This window comes from Scatophagus argus, chromosome 13 (assembly GCF_020382885.2).
Source record: "Scatophagus argus isolate fScaArg1 chromosome 13, fScaArg1.pri, whole genome shotgun sequence".
NCBI classification, from domain to species: Eukaryota; Metazoa; Chordata; class Actinopteri; family Scatophagidae; genus Scatophagus; species Scatophagus argus.
Window position 1 is genome coordinate 12,345,534 of NC_058505.1, and position 12,701 is coordinate 12,358,234.

The 12,701-nt window shown below is 43.3% G+C and overlaps 1 protein-coding gene across 3 annotated transcripts in view; it reads left to right on the plus strand.

Annotated features, from left to right (window-relative positions):
- Positions 1-12,701, plus strand: part of LOC124069752 (ephrin type-B receptor 1-B) — a 145,749-nt gene that overhangs the window by 27,895 nt on the left and 105,153 nt on the right. The gene's annotated exons all lie outside the window — the stretch shown is intronic.

Here is a 12,701-nt window from a genome sequence, read left to right on the forward strand (position 1 = left end):
GGCTGAGTCCCTGTTGCCACATCATGGCCCCCTGCCTTCTGGCAACATGCTAACTGTTAAAAGCTTACCATTGTTAGTGTGTGTGCTAAGTCCCAAGAGTATTGCTCCTGTCTTAACTGGCAAGGTTTTTTCTCCCTCTAACTGATCCTGGAAGTGGAAGTTGACATTTTTTTTTCACTTCCAACATCACAGGTGTCAAATGGAGTATGTTGTTGTGAAGCAGTATTTGTACTGAGTCAGATAATAAATCAAATTCCTCACCTCGGATTTTTCAGATTAGCATATTTGTAGCAGCATCAAGCTGCGCATCGGCAGTTGGGGATATTTCCAAGGATTTGTGGCTCATAAACCCAACAGAAGAAATCCCCATTTTGTGGATTTCCCCAGATTATCTTTGTGCAGGTAAAGTGGAAATTGAGGGATTAATTAAAATAAAAAGAAAAGAAAAAAAGAAAGCATCAAAGCATGCTGGCACCAGCTCATCACAGTCAATTAGGTATGTGAGGCATCTCCTGGAGATATTCCACGTCCGATAATGCCTCTTCTGTCATCAGCCTGTGTGTGCTCAGAGAGGCATGTGTCTCTGTGTGGTATTCTTCAGCGTGCAGGTATAAATGTGGGTATATGTGTGTGTAGGTGGGTTGCTTGTGCACAGACACACACCTGCCAAAATACCTTCATATAGCCCTCATTGTGAGACGGGGCAGACTGGAGTGCTTGTTTTCCCACTCACAGTGGGTGTGCATTTCTTTATCTGCTTTGCCTGTCGTGTTGACTGATGGGTAATATGCTAAATGGGGCCTGTGTTTACCTCACCTGTGCCACCGGCAGGCCTCTGTGTCTGCTGGGCTGTGACAGGGAGCACTAATAATGCTTTAACTGCTCTGTCAAACTTCAATCACATTGACACAAGCTCTGGTGTAGCACACTGTCCTGTTGGCAGAGGTGCTGTCACTGGACAGATGTAAGCGAACTGTGTCAGTAGTTACATGGCAAATGGTGACTGCGTGCTGGAGGTCAGGCAAATGGGCTGTGCGGTAGCAGCACAAGTGCAGATGTGTATTTGTGTAAGTGTGTTTACATGTCTATGTATGCAAATACTCAATATGTGTTTGCATATGTCCATGTGTGTTTGTGCATGTGCCTCAGTAGGTTTTTTTCCCCCTTTTGTATGTGTGTATCTATTGCAGGGTTAGTGGAGCAGTGAGGCCTTGCAGTGAGTCTCTCTACAGGAGTGTGTGATTTACGAGGCTGGTGTGAGCACTTCTCCCATCCTCCTGCATAATGTCCCCATTAGAGACAGCAGACACTGTGGCTCTGTTCATCATTTAGCCCCAGCCACCAGCACACCTGGAGAGGGAGAGGGGCAGAGACGATGGCAGGAGGCCGAGAGAAAGGAAAAGAGGAGTAAAGAAAGAGGAGATAGTACAGTGCATTATCTCACCATCGGTTATTGCCCTGTGCCTTTACAGGGCCATGGCCAACTGTATCTGTGTACTGCAGGGCAGGAAAAGAAGTGAATGAAAGATTAAAAAAAAAAAAAAAACACAGAATGGGGAAGCAAAAGACAGGGGAAAGAAAGCAGAATTATGACTCATACTCTGCCCCAGCCAGACACAGCAAAGACAGTAAGTTGCCCACCTCGTTCCTCCAACTCCTTTGGCTCTACTTGCTGCGAGGTGTTTTTTTTTTTTTTTTTACTTTTTTGCCTACCTATATTCTATACCTGTGTTTGTTTTGGTCTGTCAGCCTCATTATGTAGAGCGAGCTGTCAGGGGACACGCAGGCTAACAACACCCCTGGGGAGGAGAAAAGAGGAGTAGTAGTGTGTGAAAACTCTGGGAGTCATTCCAGCACCTATCCACATTAATAACTGCACAACCGCAGATAACAAACACTTCATGGAACGGGAATCATGTTTGCTCAGCATATACTTAAGCCTGAGTAAAAGCATTTTATGAAATGTACTCTGTACATAGGCAAACATTTGGGAAATTGCCTTTAATGATAGCGCGTGAGATCTTTGTTCTTGCAACCGTCTCATACATACAGGTTTTATGCTTTATCTTATTTAAACACCTGCAGTATGTGCACAGCCTTGGACTAGGTGCACTGTGGCTCTTTTTTCAATAGTGAGTATCATGAGTGTTACAGCATACATGTACCATAGATAGGCCAATGATAGGTCAACACTCTGATATCACCTTGATATGTATTAGGGCATATGATGTGAACATCACAGGCATATGATGTGAACACAACACCTATTTGAACACATATGATGTGTTCAAATAGGCAGTGCCTTGAACTTCAACAACACGGGGACATTCTTAAAATGTGAACGATCTCCTCACTAATGCAATATGGAGAAAACAAGCGAGACTTAATGAATGCGCACACAAAGCCACCCGAAAAGAGATACACAGAAGGATTTTGGATTTAACACCACAAAAGCAAAAACTGCGGGTAAATCCTGAGAAATTGTGAAGACTATTCCTATATGTAGGGCAGCACTAATGAATGTGACGTTAATTCTCCTGTTCTCCTGCTTAGTCCGTGTGTGTAGCATTTGAATTAATGTGAACATAGAACATGGTAGCGCTCATTCTTTAACACTTGATGTTTTGAAAAAGTGACAGCCATGCACTGTCATTGATTAATTTAGCAGTTAAATGTGGAAAAGTAGTAATATTTGCCTTTGAGTAAGAAGCTTAAGTCAGCTTGCTTGGAAGAAATTATTGTCCACTCATTTGTATATCAATGGAAGATTTTAGTGCCAACTGCAGAGGCTTTTCCAACTTATTCAAAATGGGAAATGACTGAATCGTTGCCATTGTTGGCATAACAGTGGTTAGATTTATGCAAAACGTGTGTGTAATAGAGAAAAAAATAGTCAAAGATATTAATACGAGTAAAAAATCAGGAAATGTGTCTCCTTCTTCATATCCACATTGTGTTGAAGTGGTGTGCCTAGTGCAAATCTTGTGCCATAGAATTGTTGAACCCCATGGGCTGAGTGTTAATTTTTCTGTGGATGGTACAGAGCCTTTCTGCTCTACTTAACGTTTGTAATGAAACCTCCCGAGGCGTTTTTCTTTTCTTTTTTTTTTTTATCTGTCTGTCTGTGTTTTGCCTCTTCCAGCATGATGCAGGAGGTCGATGGCAGAGATGACTGTAACACCTGCAGTCGTCAGGGTCTCTTAAGATCAATATACAGCTTGTATATCCAATTATTCTTTTATGTTTCAAGTTAAGTCAGTTTTATTCATATAGCCCAATATCACAAATCACAATCTGCAAAGCATACAACAACCTCTCTACTTAGACCCTTGATTCAGATAAGGAAAAAACAGGAATTTACAAAGCGATATATATATAAATACGATTGTCTAAACATTTTGGCACACAGAAGTACAGCAAATTCTCCAAGCAGCTTTAAACAAACACTAAAAATATTCTATACACTTTCTCCTACACACAGCACACCCAAAGGTGCAATTATTCCCGTCAACACAAACACTGCTGCCATTTCATCTAAAATACAGTAGGTCCTGATGGGGTGCTGTTCTCTCCAAACACCTGAAAACCACTTGTGTCTCCCATCAGAGCTATTTTCCAGCAGATACACACACCTACACTGGACAGACACCTGCATCTATTCTAACCCAGTGACACACAACCGGAGAAACAATTTAACAGCTTGGAGAAGCTTTTACAGCTGTGTAAGCTGCTTGTGTTTCCTGTATTTACATGTGCGAGTGTGGATGCTTGAATGTGTGCATGTTAGTGAGTGTGTAGAGCCGAGAGCGAGTGTTTGCTGCCACTGCTTCTTACGTGTGAAGTAAAGGAACAGCTTGAAGTGGGTCGGTGGCACTACATATTTAACGAGGCGTCTCGGCTCTTTAGCTGCACCGTTGTAGTGCAGCGCGCAGAGTGTCGCACTTTGACTCCTGGAGCACACCTCACATCACACCAGCAAACAGCCTCATCTGGCAGGGCTGCCAAGTACAGCGCTGACTGGAAACTCTCTGCTCTCCTCTGGCGGACAGATCTTTAGCTGAGAGGGTAACCACAGGCTGTCTTGCTGAATCCAGAAGTTCACCCTCTGAACCACACGTGTTGTCTCCGTTACATTAGCAAGCAACTGAAGGTGGCAGGAAAAAAAAATGATAGCAGTGTTGGTGGATGTTGCCTAAAAGATGACAGCTATAGTACTGGCTTAGCTACTGTTGAGAGAGCAGAGAGGGCCAGAGGGATGGCTGATGTTTACGCTCCCCACTATTGTCACTGCGTAGCTGTGACATTTGCGGCTGCATTCTGGGCCAAAGCTCAAGCATCCGGCCATCCTGGATGCCAAGTTAGATGAGGTCAAATACGATGTGTGTGTATGCATTTGTGTTGGTGGGTGGCACGAGATCAAAATTACCCACACCCTCCCTGTGGCAAAACAGACTGGATGTAATGTCTGTGAAATGACATTTGCTCTCCCAGAAGACTTCAGTGTTTCACTGAGCTGTGGCTTTGCATGCAGAGTGGCTCAAGGAAAGAAGTGCGAAAAGAGAGTGAGAGCGATAAAGAGAACGAACAAGTGATCAAAAAAAGGAGGAAAAAAAGGAGTGGGCAGGTTGATGGTGGAAATAAAAACAGCAGCATCAAATGGAGGAGCATCAAACATAAATTCCTCCAGGAAAATAAAAGAATCAGCCTCTTTCCTCTTTTTATGGTCTCCCTTCCCCAACTCTAAAGAAGTACTGAAAAGCATAGAGAGGGCATGCACCGCCTTCCACTGCAGGAGACTTCCAGACAAATATACTCAAAAAAGTCTGTCTCATACTGACTCCCCAGAGGTAAAAATTATCTCTCTTTCCCTCCTTCTCTCCTGTTATAGATTCTCATTGGAGAATCTGACTCGCCCCTGTCAGCCTCATGCTATAAGGTCAAGATCCTCAGCTGAAAGTTTTTCTTTTAGCCTCAGGACTATTTTCTATCTTATTCCCCCACTGCCAAATGCAGACTCCAGCAAAGCCCCGAAGGAAAAACAAAGCCCATCTCCAAAAATATATAGACATCCCCAGGCATGTGAGCATATGCTGCAAGAAGGTAGATTTAGTGTTTTCTTTTAATGGCAAGCTTTCTGTTTGCTTGCAGGCACTGAAGGGGCCACTGGCATTTTTATGGAGATAAATGGTGAGGAATGAAGGGGAGAATGAGGTGATCTCAACCTGAGAATATCCTTGGTTGTCAATAGTTTGGCCAGACTCTTGGGATGTCCTCTCTGCTTATGTAAGTGTGGTCAAGCTGTGTGTGTGTATGTGTGTGGTGGAGCTGCACTAACGAGTTCCCTGAAGAGCACCTCATTCGCGGTTAAGGGAGTGAGATCACACTGTGCATTTCCTCTCATTCACACCGGCTCAGCCAGCACTTTCCCCCTGGTGAAGAGCACATGGCTAGGGAATACCAAACTGAAGCATCAATTACCTGGATCTCACCACTCACATCTCACATTCGTCAAGGGAGAAAAACGGCTAAATTGAATAATACTTTCCAAATCGCTTGTCGGTGTAATATCTTTTCGCACACATGGTAGCACTGGCAAACACGTACGCAAATGCAAATCCATCCCAGTGGCACCCTCTCCCGACAGGGTACAGCAAGCACCGCTCACAGGTGAGACTACCTCTGAGTGAGAAATACAAGTGCGTCATATGATTGACTCACTCACACCTCCGTATGACTGTTAAATCGTCTTATATGCACAGCCAATTCAGGCTTACTGCCTTTCCCAAGCCCCATGGGTGCGGCTGATAATTTGACTTTTATTGAAATTCAGCTCCAGTGGGTTCAAGGTGGTTGAAGGTCGTTCATTTACTGCCACAGATGAGAGCACGGCATCAAACCCTCAAGGTTCTATCTCTCGTTGACTCTCTTGTCTGCTTCCCCTCTGTGCCAGTTGGAGAGTTTTTCAGCAGGCACAAGTCAGTTTTGTGATGAATCCAAAAATGGTTAACAGCAATGTTTGATGAAATTGGATGTAGCTAGCTGATGTTTGCCTCTCTTAAACACAGTCTTCTTTATTACTTTGTCAGTGCTACATTACCTTATTCTTGGGGAGAAACTAGAAGAGACACAGGATAAGCAGTATTAAGTTATTCTTTGCGAGATTAAAGGGCAGGCTGTATTAATTTTCTTGAAGAAGAACTGTTTCACTTTTCACTGATGAATGCCACCCAAAGTTTTAGTCGGACTCTGAGGTGACACGAGGTGCAGCTGGACTCTGTTGTGTTTAATGGCTGTTGTGAGCTTGCATATATTGTATCTTCATGTGCATGCGTATGTGTGACTTTTGTTGTATTCCTTTATGGATTTCCTTTTTTCTGCCGCTAGCGTGATGTTCATGTCCATGTTAAGGCGAGACCATTTTGTTCTTGTGTTTAGCTGTTCATAAATATTGCAAGTGCCACGCAAGAGCAGAGTGTGTTTCTGTATATACGGGCAGTAGGACAGAAATGGGGTCAGGTGGTTTCTAAGAAATGATGTGACTCTGTTGTTCAGCTAAGGTTAGATCCATTTCTAGATAAGATAACACAGGGCTCTGCCACATGATGCCCTCTCCATCACAGTGTCTCTCCAATTACTCCTTCCATATCTTCCTCAGTGCTCTCTCTTTGTATGAACTAGAGCCTCCCTTGATCTCCCTCTCCCCTATCTAAATCAGGGAGAAAGACATGATTTGATTCTTTTTCTTTATCTCTCTTTTTCTCTCTGCCCTCCACGCTGGTACCACATATTACGGGATAATTATCTCAGTTCAAGTGTGTGACAGGAAAGGACAGTCGGTTCTGTCTGTTTCTTTGCCCTCCTCACATCCAGTTGCTATAAAATGCAGCCAAGCGAGTCAAACTGAGCATCCATCCAAACAATGGGCACATACTGTATTTGACATTAACTTTATTGATTGCTGTATTTTTCTCAATTTTTGTTCTTAATTTTGTGATTCTTTCCCCCTCACACTCCCAACAGCACACACACACACACACACACAGGATTGTATTAATGACAATCCTAACTGTCTTAATTAGAGTGAAAGCATGCAGAAGGAGCTAATTGTCCATCCATCCATTTTCTATACCGCTTATCCGCCAGGGTCGCGGGGGAGCTGGAGCCTATCCCAGCTGACTACGAGAGAGGCGAGGTACACCCTGGACTGGTCGGGACCTAATTGAGTGACATCATTTTGTTCATTCAGCACAATTTCCTGGTCTGCTTGAAAAACAAAGATGCTTTAACTCACCCTGGATATCCCATTAGCTAAAGCTTACACTGCTAAATGTCAGCCTCACACAATCCCAGTATGACCTGGACTGGTTCTTCTCTGTCAGTCTACTTGTGTCTCTAGCCAGAAGAAGTATTGTTAAGGCAGAATCAGAGTGAATAACTTTCATATGTGAAGTTTAGAAATGTCAAAGCCATAGTGGATAGGCTTTCATTGTAAAGCCATTCTCCTTATGGGAAAAGATTAAATTACATTGCCATTTTCTCCATTCTAACAGTCCAAGGTAAACACAGAGTTTGGTACTGAAGTTGTAGTGCCGTAAAGTGATCCTTCCTCTGGTCCTCATGGTTCACATTAGCTGCTCTGCACTTTTAATTCAGTCCACTGATTTAGGAATTCTTTCAGCTGTATCATTTAAGTGATCAATTTTTTTTGCTCTTAATGCTTTTATTGGAAAGAAAGGAGAGTGGGAGGACTTGCAAAAGAGAATAAATGACAGTGGGTGGGTGTGGCTGAGTAATTGGGAAGCCAACCAAAGCCTTGTTCCACAGCCAGTGAACGATTGGGGAGTAGTCTCCCTCTCTCTAAATGCTGTTTTGTGAGGTGAGGAGCCTGATAAGAGTTGTAATTACCTCATTTTACTGCAGCAAATTGCCAGGTTTCTTAAAAGCAGACAGGCTGACTGAGGTAATACCAGCAGTAATGAGTATTGTGATGGTTGTGGGAGGTTGTGGTTGTGTTGCTTCCATCTGGATTATTGCTTGGTCACTGCTGCTGGTCTGCTGCTGCTACAGCAAACCTTAGCAGATCCTGGGCTCATTACTGCAAGGTATGAAATGGTTTAATATTGAGTTTCTCTGCACTATGTGTTTGGCACCCTGATGTAAGCATTAGTCCTGAGCAGTAATACGATATATAAACATACGTGAAATACACAATTTTTTTCTTCTTCTTCTTCTTTTTCCATTGAAGAAGATTATATCAAAACAGGGTTCCAAGATATTTTATGTTATTACATTCTAAAATTAGCACTGAGATAAAGATCTTACAAAACCTGTCCAGTAGCTGCATATCAGTGATGGTGTGTATAACAATTTGTGTGCTTTGTGACATGCACACACACACACATGCATTGTTGTGTATTTTCTTTGAAAGCAGTCATTATCCTCACCCTGTGGGAGTGGGGCACAACAGCAGAGATGCTGGATTTTGATTGGTCCCTGTGAGAATCCATTAAAAGACGCTGTACTAAAGTAACTGCTGAATTCCCTAAGCAGTGTCATCGCTGCCAGACTCACTCCAAAAATCTACATGAAGGGTGATCGTATTACCGCTGTGTGCGTCAGAAGCAGAGGGAAAAAGGAGACGTTTGAAATGACATATCCTTTGTCAGAATGCTGAACACTGTGTTTCACCAGATTATGTTGATATAATTTAACCTTTTCATGGAAATGTTAATATCTCCTCTGTCTGGCCTGGAATTGATACGCATGTTGTGAAATATTTTTGAGACTAGCTCAGCTTACATTGATCTGTGTTTAGCGTTAACTCAGCCCCTCCAGTGGTTTAGCTGTTGCCTATGTTTGCTCCTTGCTGCCTTCTTATTTTATGAGGGGGAGGATTCATTTAAAATCTTTGGCCCTTATGCTCTGAGTAATTAGGTTGTTTGTTTTAATTGACTCTTGTGATGAGACCAGTTTGAGACCAGCTTGTTATCAACATACTTAGCACAATAGTAGTCTATACTCTTTGTCTCAGATCAAAGCATGGACGCTCAAAAGCTGTGCATGCAGACATGTAAATATACATGTCCTCACTCTTGCGTATACCAAATACAAATACTTATTTATGTATTAGCTCTAAATGGAAAAATAGTTGGAAAATTACTTCCTATGTGAAGCTTCTTTTTTGTCATAGGTCAAAGGGTCACAGCAGAGACCCCTGTGAAAAGCCCCTGGATCCTCAGTTTTTGCCTCCCAGACTGATGCTTAAAAGGCTGATGTGTGTGTGTGCTTTTTGGGTGTGTCTGCTCTCCATCCTATCTTACATAAAACTCACGCAGGAAGAGAAATCAAACTTCCTCTGTAACCTGTCATTAACCGGAGGCAGAGAGAAAGAAAGATAAGGGGAGGGAATGGAAGCAAGAAGGCAAAAAAGGGATGGGGGGGACAGTGAAGAAGATGAAAGACGGTGGTAAATGGAGAGTGAAAAAACATGCAGAGAAGAGGAGGAGAAAGGATGCACTGGGATTAAGGGAAGAGGGAGAGGAAAGAGGGAGGAGAAGAAGGTGGAGGTAAAGAGTGAGTGAGAGGGTTTGGTGGGTGGTTGGTGAGGTTATGATGAATTAAAGATGACACTCTCCAGCAGCCTAGTTTCTAAAGATCACTCTGTCTGCTAATGTAATGTTAATGAATGCAAATGATGTGCCTAACCTCTCTAGCCTGACCAGGGGAGGGATGGGGAGAGAGGGAGAAAGATAGAGAGAGAGAGAGAGAGAGAGAGAGGGAGGAAGAGAACAAAGAAAAGGAGGCAGAAGGGGAGATGTGGAGGTGTGAAGTGGAGGGTTTCTTATGAATGTGATGTTTCTGTGTTATACATGTAGCTTACTGATCGACTGACCGCTAAGATATGATTCGATGCACAGGTCTGTTGTCCCAAACCTCTGGATTGACTGTGTGCATCTCTGTGCTCGTTCGCCAACCCTGCTTCCTTTCCACCTGTGTGTTTTCCTGCTTCCCTTCCACAGCAACTCTATTACAAACCGATAGTAGGGAAAGTGCGAGCGTTGCTGCTTACCCGGTGCCGCAAGGTTGAATCTTAAGTTTTATGCGACATGGCACCCCAGATGTATAAGTCCAAGAGAATGTCACCTTGCTGCGATGATAGGATAATTTCATCAGGTTCTGCAGATACTGCGTGTATATTAATTTGCCTGTCTTGTGAGGCATTCTTTCTAACATCTGCTGCTGATCTCATTTGGCTTTTGTAACTCCAGTCTGCTGTATCCCCTCTTATCTCTCTTGGCTTTGTCACCCATCTCTGATACTGACCTGGTCTTCTTTCATGCTGAAAATTTTATTTTCACTCAGCCAGAGCAAGTGACTGCGAGCCCAGAACACTGTTAATACATTTGTGTGTGTGTGTGTCTGTGTGTGTGCGATCTGTGATTTGTGAGCCTGTTCTTTTAATTCTGTCTTTGGCTCAGCGATGAGGGACTTGTGTGTCCCATCACTCCGTGCCAATGTCTCAGAGGATGGCAGATTATTTTCTGTTCAATTTTCAAATCAGCCACATTGTCATTTCTGTCTTCAGGGAGACATAGAAGTAACATATTTCTTTGGATGTATTTCTGTTGATTGTTCTGTATCTTCTATTTAAAGCGAAAACCCTTCAGTGCGAGTGACACAGCTTTAGAGTGGCGCAGATTAGAAAAGTCTCACATCTGTGTTCACAAGGATCGTCTTCTCTGTTGAACACGGTGGCTCAATCAAAGATATCACCTCTTTCATATTCTTTTTACCCTGAAGCAGTGCTATGCTGTAAACCCAGTCACAGTTTTCCAATCATCTTGATGCCTTCGACCATGCTGGACTTCATCTGGTCTTACCTTCCAGTCCAATAAACAATCTTTTGTTGTGTGATTTCCCAGGATGCAGTGATCGTTCAGTGAGTGAATAGCGTCTGCGTGACAAACTTCCACACAATTTGTTCAGAAAATTCTTCGCTCTGTCAAAAATGTTCCTTTTTTTATTCATAAATCCCCCCGAGTGGACGGCTGATTAGTTTGGGAGACGCTGCAGCTTTTGCTCTTGTTTATTTGTCACTTTGTTTTCAGCCCCGTATTAAGATGCCAGGCTCAGCAGGCTACCATGGGGCTTCATCATTGTTAAGTGCTCATTTCAATCCCGCTGATTTCTCCTCTCGGTTTTTCGTCTCTGCCTTTCCCTCTGTCTGTCTTTTCTCTTCTCTCTCCCCCTCTCTCTCTCTTTGTCCTCCTGTCTTGATTCTGTTTCTGAGAGAAGATAAAACCCACTTAAATAATGTCATTTAATGCCCTCAGATCTTATTCCAGTTTGTTGCTGTAATCACAAAGAGAAGACCCTCTTGGCCCAACATCCAGCATCTGGACATGATTGTCTCATTGAATTACAAAGTATAGCAGCATCCTTGAACAGGGGGACATAGTGAAGGTAGGCGGGGGTTAAAAGATAAATGAATGGAAAAGATGTGTTATGGGATGGGAAGGGAAATCCACAGAGTATTGTCTGCCATATTGACATATGCAGGCAGCGAGCTTCAGCAGAGGCGCTTCAGCACATGTTCTATCGACCAACAGCCATGCAATCATACAGACATGGTGACAAAAGGAGGAATTACACAGACATGTTGCTATTCTGACTCGCAAACTGCAGAAGGACATGCATAAAAGCTCAAAGAGGGTGACAGGACACAACACGTCATCCTCGCTATTCTTTCTTCTCTAAACTGTCTATCTGTAAATGTTTGTTGGCCTGTGTGCTAGCAGTATGTAATCATGCATGTCCATGTGATGTATCATGCGACTCCTTGCTGACGTGTAATTGTGTGAAGAGGGCTGCCTTATCGATCCATAAGGCAAGGCCCCATCAATGTTTAATGCAGTCTCTCTCGCTCTTTCATTACTCTCCCCTCACCCCCCCCCTCTCTATCCCGCTCTCTCTATCTGTGGAAGCAGCCTACCATTTGGTATTGATCTACCACTTGCTGCTAATGAGAAGGAGCTGCGCTCTCTCGGGTTGGAGCCTGTAGGCCTCTCCGTTGAGCCTTGGTTTTGGCTCAGCTTGTGACTTTTTTCTGACTTGTACACTGGTAGTGTACTAGCTCGAGTAAGCTTTACACAATGAGCCAACCCACACGTATTGTATGTGTTAAAGTCGCAAATATTCTACTATCAGTCACAATGCATTTCCTGAGCTTGCGGCTCTTTGAATACATTTAAAACTGGCTACCCTGACACCTACAAGCTATTGTTTTCCAGTAGATTTATGGGGCATGGTGACATAGTCCACATTAAGCTCTCTGTGTTAATAATTTTCCCACAGACTGAAGAGCTAGTGAACCTGGCGGTGTTTAATATATTGACTCTTGCAGGTGGAGCTGACATAGCAGAATATGAATGCAGGAGAAAACACTCTGGGCTACCCTCCAAACACCAGGACAATAGCTGGCTATTGTCTTTCCTTGTCTTCCAAATGAGAGAGCAACATGTTCTCATTCCCAACTCGTCAAATATGGCAGCTTGGCCAGTGGCCCCAGGCTACGATGCTGTGCTTACCCATATAGCGTTAGTTTTACACATGCAGGGCTTGACATAAACAAGGTGCGCTTAGACTTACTTATAAACATTTCACATATTACGAGTTTGGCACTATTAATGTTGTAAAATGGT